The sequence below is a fragment of the Bubalus kerabau genome, chromosome 16, assembly GCF_029407905.1.
Source record: "Bubalus kerabau isolate K-KA32 ecotype Philippines breed swamp buffalo chromosome 16, PCC_UOA_SB_1v2, whole genome shotgun sequence".
Lineage (NCBI taxonomy): Eukaryota > Metazoa > Chordata > Mammalia > Artiodactyla > Bovidae > Bubalus > Bubalus kerabau.
This window is the reverse complement of record NC_073639.1, coordinates 25,545,507-25,567,534: the sequence shown is the minus strand read 5'-3', so window position 1 is coordinate 25,567,534 and position 22,028 is coordinate 25,545,507. Positions and strand designations below refer to the sequence as shown.

Sequence of the window (22,028 nt, the reverse complement as noted above, 5' to 3'; positions counted from 1 at the left end):
TAGCATTTAAATCAGATCACTAAAAACATACAGGGTTTGAAAACTTTGAAACAGTAAGGTAATTCCATCCAAGCCAAAGACCAGAATGAAAAAGCACAGGGACTTAAACCACTGTGCAGTCTTTTCAGTTTGTAAACTCTAGTGTTTATTAGTTCATTTGAGAATGACCTAATTTTCAATGATCTCTCAAGCACATTTACCTATTTCATCCCCATATGCTCCTAATAACTTATCTAACCCAGCTAGTACAAGTTTGCATTACTCCTGGAAACATTCTGAGAATGATAGCATTTCCACTGAATTAGGCATGCCTTTTATTCTTGGGGGACCTCTGTGTTTAAATGAATACTCACACGCTTCATTACAGTATCTCTAAAATACATGCAAACCCTGAGGCATACCAAATTACTGAATTAAGGTGACATAATTCTTAGAAAAAGAATTCAGTACTGTGTTCCTAAAATACACTTATGTCTCCAAGGTTCTGACTAATTTATACTGCTAGGGGAACTGCCCCAATTTACTTTGTCTTTCAATAAAATACGTACAGCTGCTGCTAGCTAGAGCTCTGACTTGGGACAGCAATACAAGCCAAATTAATGTTATCATGGTATCATTATCTTTAATAGGTCTTCACTTCATCAGAGTGAAAAGATTAGGACCCAATCTAAGATGTTAGGTTGTTTCCTGGACTGCTCACCATGCTTCCAAATGGCAGGTTAATATTAGTTTGCTCCTGTACTAAAGAAAACATGTTCTCTTATGTATAAATAGCACAAGCTATAAAGGTAGGACAATCTCGTTACCTTATTTAGTTGTCTGAGGATTCACAGATGTGAAGAAGATAGTTAGATTTAAAGAAATAGTGAGACACTGTTATGGAATAAAACCATTTTTCAGGTATCCATTAAGTGACAGACCTGAATTATTACCTCTTGAATAAAATGAACATGATAGAAGCATAATGAAATAACAGATATATCACTTTGTAGCTCTTTTAAACGCTAAGTTATAGAGTGGTATTTATGCTGGTCTTCCTGATATCAGATGGGGAGGCTGAACGACATGGCTATAAAAACTGAGAAGGAAGAATTTGTTTCAACTGTAAGAATTAGATATAGCTGTGAAACAATTGTTTACTAGTTTGCAGTTGATTTATTATTTTTTATTTTTTTTACTTTACAGTATTGTATTGGTTTTGCCATACATCAACATGCATCCACCACAGGTGTACATGTATTCCCCATCCTGAACCCCCCTCCCACCTCGCTCCCCATACTATCCCTCTGGGTCATCCCAGTGCACCAGCCCCAAGCTTCCTGTATCCTGCATCGAACCTGGACTGGCAATTCGTTTCTTATATGATATTATACATGTTTTAATGCCATTCTCCCAAATCATCCCCACCTCCCTCTCCCACAGAGTCCAAAAGACTGTTCTATACATCTGTGTCTCTTTTGCTGTCTCGCATACAGGGTTGTTGTTACCATCTTTCTTAATTCCATATGTATGCGTTAGTATACTGTATTGCTGTTTTTCTTTCTGGCTTACTTCACTCTGTATAATAGGCTCCAGTTTCATCCACCTCATTAGAACTGATTCAAATGTATTCTTTTTAATGGCTGAGTAATACTCCATTGTGTATATGTACCACAGCTTTCTTATCCATTCATCTGCTGATGGACATCTAGGTTGCTTCCATGTCCTGGCTATTATGAACAGTGCTGTGATGAACATTGGGGTACACGTGTCTCTTTCACTTCATTGCACTCCAGAGAAAAGAAACCCAGCTCCACCCACCAGAACACTGACACAAGCTTCCCTAACCAAGAAACCTTGACAAGCCACTGATTCAACCCCACCCACAGCGAGGAAACTCCATAATAAAGAGAACTCCACAAACTGCCAGAATACAGAAAGGCCACCCCAAACTCAGCAATATAAACAAGATGAAGAGACAGAGGAATACCCAGCAGGTAAAGAAACAGGATAAATGCCCACCAAACCAAACAAAAGAGGAAGAGATAGGGAATCTACCTGATAAAGAATTCCAAATAATGATAGTGAAATTGATCCAAAATCTTGAAATAAAAATGGAACCACAGATAAATAGCCTGGAGGCAAGGATTGAGAAAATGCAAGAAAGGTTTAACAAGGACCTAGAAGAAATAAAAAAGAGTCAATATATAATGAATAATGCAATAAATGAGATAAAAAACACTCTGGAGGCAACAAATAGTAGAATAACAGAGGCAGAAGATAAGATTAGTGAAATAGAAGATAGAATGGTAGAAATAAATGAATCAGAGAGGAAAAAAGAAAAACGAATTAAAAGAAATGAGGACCATCTCAGAGACCTCCAGAACTATATTAAATGCAGTTGATTTGAGTCAACTGTTTAAAACTGATTTTAGATTTCAAACCCAGCGGTGTTGATGCATTTTCTAACTTGAAAGCTATACATTCAAAATAAAACCCTGCCATTTATATTTGGTAGGTAACAAAATGTATATATGACCTTCAGTGATGTAGATAAAAATTAGCCCATGAAGTATTTATTTTCATTATCTAAATCCTTAAGGAAAAGGAATAAGCCCCTGTTGTGCAAATATCTACACTTCAAAAGGCTCTTTAACAAGACATTGGGTCTTTCTTCATCAGCAAAGGGGTTCTCCAAATAAATAGAGCCTCAGCAGTCCATTTGCTTAACTTTCCAGGGATGATGAAAACCAGGGTACATCCATGAAGTGAAATCTACTTCCCCTTATACTATAAAGATGAGACTTGTAATTGTTTTACTTCCCCTTTCATATACTGTCTGTGTTATTTAAGAATTAGAAATAGCTACTCCTTCCCTCCCTTATATTCAAAATTAAACTTCTTTTGAGAAAGAAATGTATTATTTACGTTTTTGTCATATTTCCTATTTTCAAAAACAAAACTGAACTAATTCTATACTAGTTTACTATTAGTATTAAACTATTTGTGATTTTTGACTTCTCTGTCATAGTCCAGTTAAAATACTCATGAAATCCAAAACATAGAAGGAGGCAATATCTCAAGACAACATTTAACAACAGTGACTGGGCAATCATCCTGGATGCAATAAAACACACTCAAATTGTATTAATACCTAAGCCTCTATGGCAAAACTGTACAAAACTCTATAGAAAACAAACTAAAGTATGTCCATTTTCCCCACCAATCCAATCTCTAGATGTAAAACACAAAAGTATTCCGAATGAAAAACACAACCTGCTCTTATCAGGAAACAGAATGTTGCCACCACCAAGTCGTCACATCACAGCCCCCCTGAGTGAGCCCTGAGAGCACTCAGAACCACAGTGCTCATCAGACATGCAGCCACCCTGGGGAGCACACCCTGAAGAGACTCGGGATACTGGCCTCAGACAACTGAGGTACGAATCAAAGCAATGATTTCTGTGAGCCCAGACTCTTGCATCTTCCCAAACATAGAAAAGCGCTAGATAACTTAACTGAGGTATCTAGTTTTCTTTAACAATAATCTTTTGATGTTCTGACTGCCTGGTTTTTGTTGCAAAAACTGCTGGCTCCCCAGCTTGACTCTTGAGAGCAGTGTTTCAGAATTATCTGAGATACTCTGTCCCACGCTTAAGACCTCAGTTTTGTGAATCAAATAAAACATTATTCTTAACTTTCAGGTGGTACCTTTTTTTCAGCTGACAGTATTTTTTTTTTTTTAAACACATGTATACCTGTGGCGGATTCATTTTGATATTTGGCAAAACTAATACAATTATGTAAAGTTTAAAAATAAAATAAAATTAAAAAAAAAAAAAGTTTTTGTAAACTAGAGGTACAGAACCCAGTCTGGCATATGCTGTTTATAAGAAGGAGGGAGAAATCAAAATGACCAAATATACCTTGGAAAAATAGAGATCAAAAGCAAATGAACTGCAGACACTGTGATATAAATACCACCTATAGGAGTTGGAAAAGAGTCAGAACGACTTAGTGATTAAACAACAGTGTGAAATGCATAAAATGGAGCAAAGACCATATATTATTTTAATTAAGCATACACTTAAAAACAGGCTTGTCTACAAAATATTTATTACTATTTTAAAATCAGGAACACCTTGACAGAGTCAGAGGTTACTGTGATTCTACTTGACGCATGGTTTTCAGCATCTATTCAAATGAGAGCCATATGTGTATGGTGATTAAGATCAAGGACACTGAAGCCATACGACCTGAGACTGGAATGAACCTTCAATTTACTAAAGGTATGAGCATGTATGGGCTTCCCTGGTAGCTCAGCTGGTAAAGAATCTGCCTGCAATGCAGGAGACCCTGGTTCAATTCCTTGGTCGGGAAGATACCCTGGTGGATGGATAGGCTAACCCACTCCAGTATTCTTGGGCTTTAAGGGTGGCTCAGATGGTAAAGAATCCACCTGCAATGCAGAAGACCTGGGTTAGATCCATAGGTTGCGAATATCCCCTGGAGGAGGGCATGGCTACCCACTCCAGTATTCTTGCCTGGAGAATCCCCATGGACAGAGGAGCCTAGTGGGCTACAGTCCATGGGGTCGCAAAAAGCTGGACATGACTGAGCAACTAAACACAGCACAGCATGAGCATGTATAAACTGCTTCAGCACTACAATTCTTAATAACAATACCACAATAAGATTATTGTGGATTAAATAAAATATATCTTAGTGTGCCTACCACTGCTGCTTGTTCTGGTTTAAATGTTAGGGTTTATACAACAAACTGTCAAATATAAAAGATACAGAGAACCACAAATTTCAAACTTCAGTTTCCATGGAAATTATTTAGGAATGTGGATAATGATAGTGATTCATGATACAACCATGGATTTTGAGTCAGTAGAAACAGAAGAGGCACCAGTAACGTCCACTTCTAACAACCACTTTAGATTTATGAAGCACACTGCAGGACACAGAGAAAGGTTGGTAACAGTATCATAAGACTGGTTTTACTAATAAGTTGAAAATTGAAAACTACAAAGAAAATGTAACTTATGATTTTACAAGTTTATAGAACACTTCAAAAACTAGTTTTTAAAAGGGTGGCACACAAAACAGTTTTTTCTCAACGTGAAATTGTGAAAATAAATAGATTCCTTAATAAAAATGTAAATTATCAGAAATATTTAGGAATTAACAAAATCAAATTAAAAAAACATAATTTGTGATCAATGTCAAAATTAATTATTAACAAAATACATGGTATAAAATTATAAATTTACAAACTATATAATACTATATATTATTACAAACTATTATATTTATATAATATAAAAAAAGAATAGCTGATATATTCATTAGTTTTATATGCTTATATTTTAAAGGAAAAAAGGACAAAAAAGGGATGTAAGATTTAAACTCAGCAAACTGGAGTGTAAAAAAATTATAAATGAAGTGCATCTACATAAGTAGACAGTGACAGGGAAGGAGGGAGGAAAATAAATTCTTGATTGCATAAAATTCTAACCTTAGTAATTTATGAAGATGAGAAACTAATTTTAATAATGCCTAATTTAATTATCTCTGTAATTATTCATCAGTATTTCACTTTTCAGACTGATGCTTGGAGGTTAAACAGGAGCTCAGTTTTGGCTTTTTGATAAATAGAATAACATTCTCTGTGGTGATAGCTATAAGGAGGAAATATCAGACATGTTCAAACACCTGAACTTCCCACAGAGATTTGCTGACACAGTAGTTTTTTAGTGTTCCCTTTTGATTGTAACAACACAGTTTTCTCAGTTGAGGATAAGGGGAAAAATATATATTAACTGTTTCTAGAAGCCATTTTCTTACACCGTTTCCTTCTCTATTTGTGTATTTATTTTATATACGTCTAATTATTCACATCTCCTATCTCAAGCATATTCTTGAGAATAGACTCTATGATGGAAACATCATCAAAACTAATCAATATTTTTTTAAAAATTCCTATTTGTTCTCGCCTCTTCTTCATGCACAGATGGTTAAAGTAAGAAGACATATTGCTTCCTGTTAAGTATAATATGTTCTAAAATACTTGTGATGTACCACAAATGGTATCCAAAACAATCCTCGTGACTTTTATTATTGCATTATTTCTATTTCATAGGTAGAAAATGGACGTCAAGGAGACAACAGTTTTTTTTGTTTGTCTTTTTAACTAGAATACTGATTATTTTATGTAGTCTACATGGTCATTTCATGGTCATCTTCTAAATTTCTATGCCAAGTTACCACTCCAAAAGCCTTGGTATTGATAATTAATTCAAGAACTGACTTGTTTTGGAAAATCAAAATCAAAACTATAAAAGCTAAGTATATCTTTAGCAATTGCAGTCCATTAAGTCAAAGGAAAAATAAAGTCTAGTACATAGGAGGTGAGATTTAAATGTATTGGGGGACTATCTGAATCAGGTGAAGGCAGGAAGTTATGGCTTTGATATTCACATGGAACAGGATTTTAGGAAGCAGGAGACAAAAATGGAACCTGAGGCCAAGCTATCTTGAGGAAATCAGAAGTCATGGAGTGAGTGTATAAAGGAACTACCAAGGAAACTCAGCACTGCTTCAGGGGCTGGGCTTAATAAGAAACGTCCTTGAGAAGGATCCTCAAACAGATGTATCACATTCATACCACTCTAATATGTGTTATAAGTCTCAGTGAGTGTGAAAGCCTAAAAATTTTGAAAACCGAGACCAAGTGGTCCCATTCAGAGAAAAACATAAAGCTTCCTTTAGAGATTTTTCCCAAGTGCAAGACGCATGAACGAAAGTGAAGTTGCTCAGACCTGTCTGACTCCTCGCGACCCCATGGACCGTAGCCCACCAGGCTCCTCCATCCATAGGATTTTCCAGGCAAGAGTACAGGGGTGGGTTGCCATTTCCTTCTCCAAGGGATCTTCCAACCCAGGAATCGAACTGGGGCCTCCTGCATTACAGGCAGATTCTTTACCAATTGAGCTATGAGAGAAGCCTGCAAGACACATGGGACCATCACAAAAACCACACTGAGGATGAGCTCACAGTCAATGTTTACAAACCATATGAGAAGACCTGCAAAGAGGAAAAAGTAACAGATGGAGGAAATGGGAGTTTTCTCTCCTAGTAAAAAAAATCCATTGGCATTCTAATAAAAATCACCCAGGAATTTCAGCATAATTTGATAAACTGATACTATAATCTTAATGGAAGTTGTAAAAGTAAAACTAGCCAAGACACTTTTGAAAAAGAAGGCTTAATATCAAGACATAGTAGTTAAAACTGGCTAGATGGAACGGAACTTAGAATTCATACTCCTTGTATATTTTAGAGATTAATTCTTTGTCAGTTGCTTCATTTTCTATTATTTTCTCCCATTCTGAAAGCTGTCTTCTCACCTTGCTTATAGTTTCCTTTGTTGTGCAGAAGCTTTTAAGTTTAATTAGGTCCCATTTGTTTATTTTTGCTTTTATTTCCAATATTCTGGGAGGTGGGTCATAGAGGATCCTGCTGTGATGTATGTTGGAGAGTGTTTTGCCTATGTTCTCCTCTAGGAGTTTTATAGTTTCTGGTCTTATGTTTAGATCTTTAATCCATTTTGAGTTTATTTTTGTGTATGGTGTTAGAAAGTGTTCTAGTTCATTCTTTTACAAGTGGTTGACCAGTTTTCCCAGCACCACTTGTTAAAGAGATTGTCTTTAATCCATTGTATATTCTTGCCTCCATGTTGATGTATGGCAAAACCAATACAATATTGTAAAGTTAAAAAATAAAAAAAAGAAGATAAGCAAAAAGCAAAGAAAAGGAAAGATATATATATATATATATATAAAAGAATTCATATTCCTCCAACTACCTATAGTACATGAAATAGAATGGCCAGGAGACACTGCACAAGAAAAGGATTATATTAGGCTTCTCCAGAGAAAAAGAATGAAAACAATGGAGAGGGAGAGAGAGAGTGTGTGTGTATGGAGAAAAAGAGAAGGGAAGACTTAGCTGTTTTTTTTTTTCCTCTTAAGGACTTCAACGAATGGGATAAGGCCTACCCACATTATGGAAGGTAATTTACTTTGCTCAAAACTACTAATTCAAATGTTAATCTCACTTTCATAGAACATGTAGACCAAATATCTTGGTACCATGGCTTGCCAAGTTGACACGCAAAATTCACCATTGCAAGCTGTACGTCTGTTAACTTATTACCCATAAGCATCTTCCTAAGCCATATATAATTCCCAAGTAAAGACAAGATCATAATTCTGTCTACCATGATATATAAGATATGTTGAATTTACATTGTAATATTTAAGTTACAGGTTATCAAGAGGAGTAAACATCACCCAGTGATGTGTTGTACTCAGAATAGTTGTATCATATTAAGCTAAAATATGACTGTGTTATTCTCTTTCTTTGGGGATTAAACATGATTAAAGGAGATGTACACAAGGGCCATACTGAAAACAAAACTCACTAGCACAAGGATAGTTAGGAGTGTTTCCTCCCAGACGAAGAACCGCCCTCAACTGCCGTTTGACATTTTCCCAGAGAGCCTCCACATATTATATACGGTTTTTGAACTCATCACTCCAGACTCCCAAATTTGTCCCTGTTCACTTCCTGTGCATCCAAATAAAAGGCAGCACTCCCCATCCAGTTACGCAAGCTAGAGACAAAGGTATCATTTTGTCACTTTATGAAATAAACATGAGAGCAAAGTGTCAATTATTAAAAGCCCTGTTATTAATCTTCTTTTAATCCTCTTTATTCAACATGTTTATAATACTCAATTTGGGTTTCAGAGAGTTCATTAAATTTAATTAAATTAAGTAATAACCTAATGACTGCTGATATTGGTATAAACTCATAAATCCAAGCATATCCCTAAATCATGCACAATTAAAGTACTTTTTAAATTGTATTTCAACATTTTATTTCAAGCATAGATCTGTATTCCAAAAGTTGATCAAGAACATTAATACAAACTCTACATATGAAATTTTTACACTAGAAAGCTTTGTGTTTATCATTAATAGTGATTTTAGAAAATAATGTATTTTCAAACATGACAACAAAGTACTACTGAATGTAAATCACTATTAATAGTAGCTTCTGGAAACATAACTTGCATTTTTGATAGATAAGTGACCATTTAATAATTCTTCTGGTTGTTTTCTTTGGTCATTTACATTTATTTTTACATAGTCTCTTTAAGAATTTTAGTACATATTAATGCCTGTTGTGATGAAGTTATGAGGTAAAATTTTAATAGATTTGATTTTTCCTATACATATAATTGCACATTTGGAAAACTCAGCAGTGGCCACAGGACTGGAAAAGGTCAGGTCATCCCAATCCCAAAGAAAGGCAATGACAAAGAATGATCAAACTACTGCACAGTTGCACTCATCTCAAACACTACTAAAGTAATGCTCAAAATTGTCCAAGCCAGGCTTCAGTAATACGTGAACCGTGAACTTCCAGATGTTCAAGTGGTTTTAGAAAAGGCAGAGGAACCAGAGATCAAATTGTCAACATCCGCTAGATCTTGGAAAAAGCAGGGGAGTTCCAGAAAAACCTCTATTTCTGCTTTATTGACTATGCCAAAGCCTTTGACTGTGTGGATCACAATAAACTGTGGAAAATTCTGAAAGAGATGGGAATACCAGACCACCTGACTTGACTCTTGAGAAATCTGTATGCAGGTCAAGAAGCCACAGTTAGAACTGGACATGGAACAACAGACTGGTTCCATATAGACCATCCTAACCCTAATCCTAACTCCCTAAAGGTGTACGTCAAGGCTATATATCGTCACCCTGTTTATTTAACTTATATGCAGAGTACATCATGAGAAATGCTGGGCTGGAAGAAGCACAAGCTGGAAGCAAGATTGCCAGGAGAAATATCAATAACCTCAGATACGCAGATGACACCACCCATATGGCAGAAAGCGAAGAGGAACTAAAGAGCCTCTTGATGAAAGTGTAAGAGGAGAGTGAAAAATTTGGCTTAAAGGTCAATGTTCAGAAAACTAAGATCATGGCATCTGGTCCAATCACTTCATGGCAAATAGATGGGGAAACAGTGTCAGACTTTATTTTGAGGGGCTCCAAAATCACTGCAGATGGTGACTGCAGCCATGGAATTAAAAGATGCTTACTCCTTGGAAAGAAAGTTATGACCAAACTAGATAGCATAGTCAAAAGCAGAGACATTACTTTGCCAACAAAGGTCCACCTAGTCAAGGCTCTTGTTTTTCCAGTAATCATGTATGGATGTAAGAGTTGGACTGTGAAGAAAGCTGAGAGCCCAAGAATTGATGCTTTTGAACTGTGGTGCTGGAGAAGACTCTTGGGAGTCCCTTGGACTGCAAGGAGATCCAACAAGTTCATTCTAAAGGAGATCAGTCCTGCGTGTTCATTGGAAGGACTGATGCTGAAGCTGAAATTCCAGTACTTTGGCCACCTCATGTGAAGAGTTGACTCACTGGAAAAGACCCTGATGCTGGGAGGGATTGGGGGCAGGAGGAGAAGGGGACGACAGAGGATGAGATGGCTGGATGGCATCACCAACTCGATGGACATGAGTTTGGGTAAACTTCAGGAGCTGGTGATGGACAGGGAGGCCTGGCCTGCTGCGATTCATGGGGTTTCAAAGAGTTGGACATGACTGAGCAACTGAATTGATACATATAATACCTTAGTCTTTTATTCCAAACTGACATTGTTTAAGATGGTATAAATATGAACTGCTGTCAAGCAACAGAAACAAGCAGAACAGCTGAAGAGTGATTGTGGGGGAATAGATCACTCCAGCTTTTTCATGGATCTAAGAACCAGAGACAGAAGCAGTAACAGATGGTGCTGTTATTGCTGCCGCTCCTGGGCTGTGATGCCACAACACATGTACATTCATGTCTAATCAGCACCTCTGTGCCTGAGTTTAAATATTATTTCATGTGCTTCCCTCCTTAGCACATTTCCCTCTGAGTTTTTTGATGGAGGAAATCAGCTCATCTCAGTATCTTCAACACATATATAAAGTGCTTTTACTGACAGACAACAACAAAAAACCTGTGTATACTGTTTTATGGAGTGTTACAATTAACGAATATACTAAAGGGTGAAAATAAAGAGCATGAATCATACATATACATTCTGTGAATCATCAGCAGTTTTTTTTAGAGTCATGCAAATCATTTTATTAATAGCACATTATTATTGGAAAATATAGACTTGAAACAAATGTACTTCAAGCACGATGCTTTTTCATGCAACACTTTCTAAAACAAAGGATTATCATGTTTAAGTATATTTGATTATTTTATTTAAATCATGTTAAAGTTAGCTATTTACATATATTCATGACTCTGTGGGAGAGGGAGGGGGGGATGATTTGGGAGAATGGCACTGAAAGATGTATAATATCATATAAGAAACGAATCGCCAGTCCAGGTTTGATGCAGGATACAGGAAGCTTGGGGCTGGTGCACTGGGATGACCCAGAGGGATGGTATGGGGAGGGACGTGGGAGGGGGGTTCAGGATTGGGAACACGTGTACACCCATGGCGGACTCATGTTAATGTATGGCAAAATCAATACAATATTGTAAAGTAAAAAAAAAAAACTATCCTATATTAGACATATTGAAATGTCTTTTAATTTTATAAAAACTAACTATACATATACAACTGTCTATTAACAATAAAAAAGGGCTCATCTCAATTTCTTTAATCAAAATTACTTGTATGCAAAGGTAACCTGAATCTGAGTCACTCTTAAATCTTCCCTCTTGACTATTCAGTTTTTTTCCTTGCTGAACTATTTTATTTTCCCCACACATAGTGAAAAGATCAATGTGATCATGATTTAAGTCTCAGTTACCATAAGTTATCAATGTATGTGTTCTCTATTCATCCAACTAATATTTAGGTGTCTTTAAGTGACATTTGTACTTTTTTTCTAGTTATAATTTGGGTCATTTTATGTAGTAGTCTGCAAACCTTTTTGAACCATGGAATCTGTTTTAGGTAAATATTTTATAAATATAAAAAATATAATGTAATACAAAAATATACTGTAAAATATAATATGACATAAATATAAAAGTGTAATATAAATATAAAATGCATTTGTATGTAAATATAAAAATAAAATACAATATAAAAATAAAAAAAAGAATTCAAATTTACATATATTTTATAGTTTTACATATAAACTAATTCCCAAAGAAAGCTTTATCTTATCAATAGTTTGAAATTGTTTTCTATTTTATGATTTTGTCCTCAGTTCAGTTCAGTGCAGTGCAGTAGCTCAGTCGTGTCTGACTCTTTGCGACCCCATGAATTGAAGCACGCCAGGCTTCCCTGTCCATCACCAACTCCCAGAGTTCACCCAAACTCATGTCCATCAAGTTGTTGATGCAATCCAGCCATCTCATTCTCTGTCATCCCCTTCTCCTCCTGCCCCCAATCTCTCCCAGCATCAGAGTCTTTTCCAATGAGTCAACTCTTCGCATAAGGTGGCCAAAGTATTGGAGTTTCAGCTTTAGCATCAGTCCTTCCAAAGAACACCTAAAACTGATCTCCTTTAGAATGGACTGGTTGGATCTCCTTGCAGTCCAAGAGACTCTCAAGAGTCTTCTCCAACACCACAGTTCACAAGTATCGATTCTTCATCACTCAGCTTTCTTCACAGTCCAACTCTCACATCCATACATGACCACTAGAAAAATCACAGCTTTGACTAGACGGACCTTTGTTGGCAAAGTAATGTCTCTGCTTTTGAATGTGCTATCTAGGTTGGTCATAACTTTCTTTCCAAGGAGTAAGCATCTTTTAATTTCATGGCTGCAATCACCATCTACAATGATTTTGGAGCCCCAAAAAATAAAGTCTGACTGTTTCCACTGTTTCCCCATCTATTTGCCATGAAGTGATGGGACCAGATGCCATGATCTTTGTTTTCTGAACATTGAGCTTTATGCCAACTTTTTCACTCTCCTCTTTCACTTTCATCAAGAGGCTCTTTACTTGATATCTGAGGATTCTTTGATCAGACATCCATAAATGGTCTCTCCCATTTAGGAGTTATTTTACTTGGTGGCTGGTAGGAGAGGACTGGCAGATGGACTTCACCCAGATGCCAGTTTCTCAAGGGTATAAATACCTATTAGTTATGACAGATACATTCACAGGATGGATTGAAGGCTTTCCCACCCGGACCGAGAAGGCTGAGGAGGTAGTTAAAAAACTGCTTCATGAAATCATTCCAAGATTTGGTCTGCCCAGGTCATTACAAAGTGACAATGGGACATCATTTACTTCTAAGGTCACCCAAGGAGTCTCGAAAGCATTGGGCATTACTTATTATCTCCATTGTGCCTGGAGGCCTCAATCTTCAGGAAAAGTAGAAACAGCCAATCAATTCTTAAAATCAGCGATAAAAAAGATAACCCAGGAGATCTCCCTGGGATGGAAGGAGGCTTTACCAATAGCTCTCCTCTGCACCCGCATTGCCCCTAAGGAACAGGTTGGTCTTAGTCCTTATGAGATGCTATATGGGAGACCTTTTGTTTATGTCAATGACCTCTTCCTAGATCCAGAGGTTCAGACCCTCCAGTCTTATACCATGGCCATTGGGCAATTCCAACAGGATATACGCTTGTGGGGTATGAACCAGGACCCAAAAGATTCTAAAGAGTCACCACTATATGCTCCAGGGACTCAAGTCCTAATTAAAATCTGGAAAGATGGGTCCCCAAAGGCTCAACTCCAGCCCACATGGAAGGGCCCCTACCCTGTAATACTTTCTACCCCCACAGCAGTCAAGGTACCAGGACATGACTCCTGGATTCACTACTCATGAGTCAAGCCATGGAAGAAAACAGAAGAGGACACTTGATACACCTGTGAGCCCCTGGGAGATCTCAGATACCTATTCAGAACTACCAATGAGTGTCATTCTAATGAACACCCCCAAAATCTGCTTTCTGGGGATAAGATTTCTCAGGATAACTCTAAGGAGCCAACACAGCTTGACAGAGACTGTACTCCAAAACAGACAGGAGATAGATCTTCTGATCCCTGAACAAGGAGGGATTTGAACCATCCTGGCGATGTGAATTTAAAATTGACCAATGTCCCTACTAGTCCTTGTTATGCTATATTGATGATGCCTATGATTATTCCATGTACTATGAATTGTCTAACCTGTTTTGTCTCTGCCCAGGTCAACCAGCTACAACATGCAGTGCCAGTTCAACAAAGATATAAAACTACAGCTGACCATGGAAAATATCACACACCCTTGGACACTGCTATAAGGACTCAGGATTGAGACTAGCAAGAGGGGGAGGCCCAATACCCCTCGCTGCCCCAGTTCAGCAGGAAGTAGCCAGAAAGACCTCGACGCCCCTATTCCCAAAGAATTGGGCCTCCCATCTCTTGAGGGGGGAATGTTAGGTAGGTAGACTAGGGAAAAGGAGTCCAAAATGGCGGTGGCTAAAAGACAAGGAAGGTCCGAGAACCAGAGAGAAGACTTCAGGCAGAACAAACAGAACAAACAGCACTCCCAGCTAAGCCCAATTTGCATAGGGCAGGCCCAGGTGGAGGAAAAAACATATAAAAGGAGGAGCCAAAACGCTTTCTCTCGGACTCTCTCTCCCACGTGCGTGCGCTCTTTTCTCTCTCTCTCTCTCTCTCTCTCTCTCTCTCTCTCTCTCCTGCTATCTTCTAAATAAAATAGAGCTGTAACACTGAAAAAAAAAAAAAGGCTCTTTAGTTCTTCTTCACTTTCTGCCATAAGGGTGGTGTCATCTGCATATCTGAGTTTATCGATATTTTTCCCGGCAATCTTGATTCCAACTTGTGCTTCCTCCAGCCCAGCATTTCTCATGATGTAATCTGCATATAAGTTAAATAAGCAGGGTGACAATATACAGCCTTGATGTACTCCTTTTCGTATTTTGAACCAGTCTGTTGTTCCATGTCCAGTTCTAACTGTTGCTTCCTGACCTGCAGATATTAAATTTAGCTCAATATTCAGATTTCATGCAGGATAGCAACGTCTCACTAGAATGGGATGGCTTTCCTAATCAATTCAATTGGTAAAGAATCCCCCTGCAATGCAGCAGGCACTGGTTTGATTCCCAGGCCGGGAAGATCCCCTGGAGAAAGGATAGGCTACCTACTCCAGTATTCTGGCTTTGAGAATTCCATCGACTGTAAGTCTATTAGGTTGCAAAGAGTCAGACATGACTGACTGACTTTCACTTTCACCGAAAGAAAAGTGCTGGAAGACAAAAAGGATGAATTCTGCACATCTCAGGTCTAGTAGCCATGGTGGGTATGGGTGGTGTCTGCCACTATGCTGTGTGTAGGGAGGATGTAGAAAAGGGAGGGTGGAAGAGGAAGGAAGACTCTGACTTCAGTGTTCTCCTATTCTTCAGGAGAAGATCCCCAGTTGGCTGCTACACCTCATAGAACAGACTCAGCCCTGAGGGAGTAGTGCATTGGAGATCAGTGCTCCAGGCCACAGAAGAGTATAGAAGAATGGAGAGAGGATCCGAAAGGGAAAAGAGAATATATCCAGAAGAGTCTGTGTCTATGACATTAGCTTTATGTATCAATAATAAAGAATTAATGCTTTGCTTTCAGTCTCTTCCACAAATAAAAGGGGACAGAAATTAAGATTTCCTTTAGATTATACTACATAAGCAATAGCTATAATACATACAAATGTCTCACTCTTCTCAATGTCCTTTTTAAGTGCAGATTCTACTCTCAACAGGGATTCCCTGGTGGCTCAGACAGTAAAGAATCTGCCTGCAATATGGGAGACCTGGGTTCCATCCCTGGGTCTGGAAGATCCCCTGGAGAAGGACATGGCAACTTGGTCCAGTATTCCTGCCTGGAGAATCCCATGGATGGAGGAGAATGGTGGGCTACAGTCCAGGGGGTTGCAAGGAGTCAGACGTGACTGAGCGACTTCACTTTCACTTTCTCTTCTACTCTCAATGGAGATGATTAGCTCACACAACATAAGCCAGGTATATATGTCCTCAAGATGGTAACTGATTAATACCACCTTGGATGATTTACAAATTTAGATTAAGATACAGAATCCTTGTTCTAAATATATTTTTTTCACAACTACTCAAATTTTGAAAACTTCACAAACCATCTAGTAAGAAAGTATTAAGGCTTTCTGCACACTGCACATTTACACCATGAGACACATCAATTCTCCCTTACATCCTTTGTATAATACTTCAATTTTTCTTTGGGGGGAGCTATGAAAACTGCTACTTTAAATGTACCTTCCTTTCCCAGCAACATAAAAAACATCATGGTGAAGTCCTATTTTTATTTGGACGATATATAGACGTGGTTTCAATATGATTGTTTTAAGCCCACTAACAGCTTCTCTATACAAAGTTTAATTTTAATTAACAGAAAATGTGTCTGTAATCATTTAAACAACTGGAATAAGTTTAAACAAATATTTATCCAAAAATTATTTGCAAGTTGGTGAGATTATTATGATATTGTACTGCCAATCATAAATCACACCAGAAATGGAGTTGACATTTTGTTTCTAGAGCAGTTTTCTTACATATACTTTGAAAAAGTAAATTATAGGAGAACCAATGAGGTATATATATAGAACACATGAGCAGTGATATCTTTGCCCAGCTTAACCAAACCAGGTGGGCAGAAACTCAACAAAGAAGCTGATGAGTTCTGTAGGTGTGCACTGAGGGGAATTTCCCAACATTGTCCTGTAGCTGGAAAACTCTGTCCTGTAGCTGGAAAACTTTATTTTGGGGGGCTCCAAAATCACTGCAGATGGTGACTGCAGCCATGAAATTAAAAGACACTTACTCCTTGGAAGGAAAGTTATTACCAACCTAGATAGCATACTCAAAAGCAGAAACATTACTTTGCCAACAAAGGTTCGTCTAGTCAAGGCTATGGTTTTTCCTGTGGTCATGTATGGATATGGGAGTTGAACTGTGAAGAAGGCTGAGCACCAAAGAGTTGATGCTTTTGAACTGTGGTGTTGGAGAAGACTCTTGAGAGTCCCTTGAACTGCAAGGAGATTCAACCAGTCCATTCTGAAGGAGATCAGCCCTGGGATTTCTTTGGAAGGAATGATGGTAAAGCTGAACCTCCAGTACTTTGGCCACCTCATGCAAAGAGTTGACTCATTGGAAAGGACTCTGATGCTGGGAGGGATTGGGGGCAGGAGGAGAAGGGGATGACAGGATGAGATGGCTGGATGGCATCACTGACTCGATGGACGTGAATCTCAGTGAACTACGGGAGTTGGTGATGGACAGGGAGGCCTGGCGTGCTGCAATTCATGGGGTTGCAAAGAGTCGGACATGACTGAGTGACTGAACTGAACTGGAAAACTCTGAGATGGGAAAGAGAAGCAGGAAGAACACAACAGGGCATAAAGTCAGGAAAAATCAGAACAGCACTTCTGAAAGTGACTTCTGGGGCTAACAGTGACGTTAAGGGGTAAATTCTCAGAGACAACTCTGTTAACAGCTGTAGACTGAAGCATTATCTGTATATGGACTCATTGTGGAAAGGACTTAGTCATCCATAGGTAGTCATCCATAAAGACTCACCTCTTCACACAAAAGTTTCAGTCAACAGTAACATTTCTTTATAATAAGAAGAATGTGTATATGTACATATACATATAATATTTTTCAAATATCAGTTACTTAGTTAAAATAAACATAAAAATACTAAATTAAGGGATGGAGACAAGACGGCAGAGAAGATAGATGTTGAGCTCAACCCTTCTCACGAAAACACCAAAATCAAAATGAACTGGTAATCAGTCACTAAAAAAAAAAAAAAAAAATTGCTGAAAACTACCAAAAAAGATATCCTACATCCAAAGACAAAGAGGAAACCACAATTAGATGGTAGCAGGGGCAGAGTCATGATAAAATTAAATCCCATGCCTGCTGCCTGGGTGGGTGACCCACAACCTGGAAAATAATTATATTGCAGAGCTTCCTGCACAGGAGTAAAGTTTCTGAGCCCCACATCAGGTGCCACAGCCGGGGTCTGGCATCAGGAGGAAGAGCCCCCCAGAGCATCTGGATTTGAAGTCCAGCAGGGTTAGAGCACAGGAATTCCAGAGGACTGGAGGAAACAGAAACCACTCTTGGAGGGAGTACATGAGGTCACAGGCACCAGGACACAGAGGGTAAAAAGTGACATAACAGTCTGGGCCAGACATACCTTCTGGAATTGGGAGGGCCTCCTACAGAGTGGGGGGCAGTGATGACTCACCGCAGGGACAAAGACACTGGTGGCAGCAGTTCTGGGGAGTCCTCATTAGCATACACCCTCCAGAAGGCTGCCATTTTCTCAAAGACCTGGCCCCACCCAAGAGCCTGGAGGCTCCAGATCTAGGAGGCTTCAGGCAAATAACCAACAGCAGGAATAGAACACAGCCCCAGACATCAGCAGACAGGCTGCCAAAAGTCTTCCTGAGCCCACAGGTGCCTGCTAAACACATACAAAACCTATGTGATCCTGCAAAAGCAGTTCGAAGTGGGAAGTTTACAGCAATTCAATCTCAGCTCAAGAAACAAAAAAATCTCAACCTAACCTTACATCTAAAGCAACAAGAACCAAAAAAAAAAAAAATCTGAAGTTTAGTAGAAGGAAAGAAACCAAAGAGATCAGAGCAGAAACGAATTTAATAGAAATGAAGAAAACAATAGCAGGATCAATGAAACTAAAAGCTGGTTCTTTAAGAAGATAAAGTTGACAAACCTTTAGTTAAGATTCATCAATTAAATTTAAAATGAAAAAGAAGTCATAACTGACACCACAGAAATACAAAGGATCATAACACACTACTTGAAGCAACTATAAGCCAAAAAAAATGGAAAGTCTGGAAGAAATAGGAAAATTATTAGAAAAATACAACATTCAAAGACTGAACAACGAAGAAACGGAAAATAAGAATAGAACAATCACAAGTAATTCAAGTGAAACTGTAATTAACAATATTCCAACAAGCAAAAGTCCAGCACCAGATGGTTTCACAGGTGAATTCTATCAAATGTTTCAGTCAGTCAGTTCAGCTGCTTAGTCCTGTCTGAGTATTTGTGAATCCATGGACTGCAGCACACTGGGCCTCCCTGTCCATCCCCAACTCCCGGAGTTTATTCAAACTCCTGTCCATCCCCAACTCCCGGAGTTTATTCAAACTCCTGTCCATTGAGTTGGTGATGCCACCCAACCATCTCATCCTGTGACTTCCCCTTCTCCTCCCACCTTTAATCTTTCAAAGCATCAGGGTCTTTTCACATGTCAGTTTTTTTCATCAAGTGGTCAAATTATTGGAGTTTCAGCATCAGTCCTTCAGGACTGATTTCCTTTAGGATGGACTGGTTGCATCTCCTTGCAGTCCAAAGGACACTCAAGAGTCTTTTTCAACACCACATTTCAAAAGCATTAATTCTTCTGTGCTCAGCTTTCTTTATACTCCAACTCACATCTACACTTGACTACTGGAAAAACCATAGCTTTGACTAGATGGACATTTGTTGGCAAAGTAATGTCTCTACTTTTTTAACATGCTGTCTAGGTTTGTCATAGCTTTTCTTCCAAGGAGAAACCATCTTTTAATTTCATGGCTGCAGTCACCATCTGCAGTGATTTTGGAGCCCAAAAAGTCTAACACTGTTTCCACTGCTTCCCCACCTATTTGCCATGAAGTGATGGGACAAGATGCCATGATCTTAGTTTTCTGAATGTTGAGTTTTAAGCCAACTTTTTCACTTTCCACTTTCACTTTCATCAAGAGGCTTTTTAGTTCTTCTTTGCTTTCTGCCATAAGGGTGGTGTCATCTGCATATCTGAGGTTATTGATATTTCTCTTGGAAATCTTGATTCCAGCTTGTGCTTCATCCAGCCCAGCATTTCTCATGATGTACTCTGCATAGAAATTAAATAAGCAGGGTGACAATATATAGCCTTGATGTACTCCTTTTCCTATTTGGAATCAGTCTGTTGTTCCATGTCCAGTTCTAACTGTTGCTTCCTGACCTGCATACAAATTTCTCAAGAGCCAAGTCAGGTGGTCTGGTATTCCCATCTCTTTAACAACTTTCCACAGTTTGTTGTGATGCATACAGTCAAAGGCTTTGGCATAGTTTATAAAGCAAAAGTAGATGTTTTTCTGGAACTCTCTTTTTCGATGATCCAACAGATGTTGGCAATTTAATCTCTGGTTCCTCTGCCTTTTCTAAATCCAGCTTGAACATCTGGAAGTTCATGGTTCACCTTCTGTTGAAGCCTCGCTTGGAGAATTTTGAGCATTATCAAATATTTAGAGAAGAGCTAAGAAGAACACTTATCCTTCTAAAACTCTTACAAAAAAAAACACAAGATGGTGGAGTAGAAGGATGTGTGCCCATTTTCTCCTGTGAGAACTCCAAAATTACAACTCGCTGCTGAACAACCATTGACAGGAGAATGTTGGATCTGACCAAAAAAGATACTCCACATCCAAGAGCAAAGGAGAAGCCCCAGCAAGACGGTAAGAGGGGCAAAATCGCATTTAGAATCAAACACTATACCTGCCAGAGACGCTTGGAGGGTTAAAACAAAACCTTGTGGACACCAGGACCCAGAGACCCCACAGAAACTGAGACAGAACTGTGTTTGAGTGTTTCCACTGGTCAGCAGTGGCCTGCTGCAGGGGCAGGGGCTCTGGGTGCATCAGACCTGGGTTATGCAGCATGTGGCATAAGCCCTCTGGAGGAGGTTGCCATTAATCTCACCATAGAGCTGCCAAGCAGATGACCCACAAACTGCAGAAAAGTTAAGCCAAATAAATTCTCACACTGTTAAGAAAGTTCTAAGACCCACAACAGATATCCCAACCTGGGGATCTAGCAAAGGCACTGAGAACCCCCCGGGAATTTGACTTTGGGGGCCAGTGGGATTTGATTACAGAATTTACAGAGGAATGCGGAAACAGACTCTTGGAGGGCAAAAACAATCTTGTGAGCACCAGGACCCAGGAGAAAGGAGCAGTGACCCCACAAGAGACTGACCCAGACTTGACTGTGAGTGTCCAGAAGTCTCTGGCAGAGGGGTCGATCAACAGTGGCCTGCTACAGGGTCGGGGCACAACAGTGCATGCACAAGACCTTTTGAAGGAGGTCGCCATTATCTTCATGACCCTTCATTATCTTCATTACACCATATTTTGGTCTCAGGTCAAACAACAGGGAGGGAACACAGCCCTGCCCAGCAACAGAAAATTGGATGAAAGATTTACTGAGCATGGTCCTGCCCATCAGAACAAGATCCAGTTTCCCCCACACTCAGTCTCTCCTATCAGGAAGCTTCCATAAGCCTCTTATCCTTATCTGTCAGAGGGCAGACAAAATGAAAACCGCAATCACAGAAACCTAATAAAACTGATCCCATGAACCACAGCCTTGTCTAGCTCAAGTAATCTATGAGCCATGTCATGTAGGGCCACTCAAAATGGACAGGTCATGGTGGAGATTTCTGACAAAATGTGGTCCACTGGAGAAGGGAATGGCAAACTATTTCAGTATTCTTGCCTTGAGAACCCCATAAACAGTATGAAAAGGCAAAAAGATATGACACTGAAAGATGAGCTCTCCAGGTCAGTAGGTGCCCAATATGCTACTGGAAAAGAGTGGAGAAATAACTCCAGAAAGAATGAAGAGAAAGAGCCAAAGCGTTGTGGACATTACTGGTGATGGAAGTATTCCAAGTCTCTGCCCCAACCACTAATGCCAAAGAAAAACGACAGAATTATCTCTGTTCATTTCCAAATGGCTTATGATTATACATAAGTGGAAGTGACAAATGGATTCAAGGGATTAGATCTGATAGACAGAGTGCCTGATGAACTATGGATGGAGGTTCATGACATTATACAGGAAGGCAGCTGTTTTTAAGATTGCACCCAAGTAGTGCATTTGGGACTCTTTTGTTTACTGTGAG

The 22,028-nt window shown here is 38.9% G+C and overlaps 1 long non-coding RNA gene across 4 annotated transcripts in view; it reads right to left on the bottom strand.

The window, feature by feature from the left end:
• The window catches only part of LOC129629733 (uncharacterized), a 93,149-nt gene that overhangs the window by 4,090 nt on the left and 67,031 nt on the right, over positions 1–22,028 (bottom strand). For 3 of the 4 annotated variants that reach the window (XR_008703328.1, XR_008703326.1, XR_008703329.1), the window contains exon 3: positions 6,807–6,991. The exons of the other annotated variant lie outside the window; for it this stretch is intronic. This is a non-coding gene — a long non-coding RNA (uncharacterized LOC129629733). The remainder of the gene's footprint in view (positions 1–6,806; positions 6,992–22,028) is intronic. 4 annotated transcript variants of the gene reach the window in all.